Below are 704 nucleotides of genomic sequence, written 5' to 3' on the forward strand. Positions count from 1 at the left end.
TACGTCTCGCAAGCGTTGTGTTTACAGTTTAAGACGTGCAATTTTGTTTTAATTCGTCAACTTGAAAATCGTCTCTTTGAAAATGTAGCACAAATGACATACAACATATAATTCTGCAAGGATATTAAATGAAGTGCACAGTAATACTTTACAGACCTTCTGTTTATCCACCGATGAAAGTCATCCCAAGTTCTGTTCGGTCGCAAGGGTTGTTTAACGATGTTCACTCCCATGCTGGCCAGTGCAGGCTGGTGAAGTGTGGCCCCAGATCGGTTGAGAGGGGGGGAGATACCTTCCTCATCTGTACTAAAGTGTAACCCATCAACATGTATAAATTGGTGGCCAATTCAAAATGTGCCACTTTAGGTGTCCATGAATTGTTTTGTTCTGAGCAGATTCATGGTAAATGGGATAATGTCCAGGATCTGCAGTTATAAGCTTGCATATGATATATTTTTGTAGCCACACAATAATTACTATGTATGCATCAGTATATGATGTAACTTTTGAGTAGAATGTTAAAAGTAAGTGTGACTTATTCATTACGTGTATGATGAACTTCTTTCGAACCATACGTAGCCAACAGTGATAACACTAACAAAATTTGTGTTCCTATATATTAACGCTGTTGTCTACGTACGTACCTATAAAGAGAGCAGTGCTTAGCGACCAACTCTTTCGCTGTACAAGTGTAGACGGAACAC

The sequence above is a fragment of the Lampetra planeri genome, chromosome 3 (assembly GCF_965212315.1).
Source record: "Lampetra planeri chromosome 3, kcLamPlan1.2.h2, whole genome shotgun sequence".
NCBI lineage: Eukaryota > Metazoa > Chordata > Hyperoartia > Petromyzontiformes > Petromyzontidae > Lampetra > Lampetra planeri.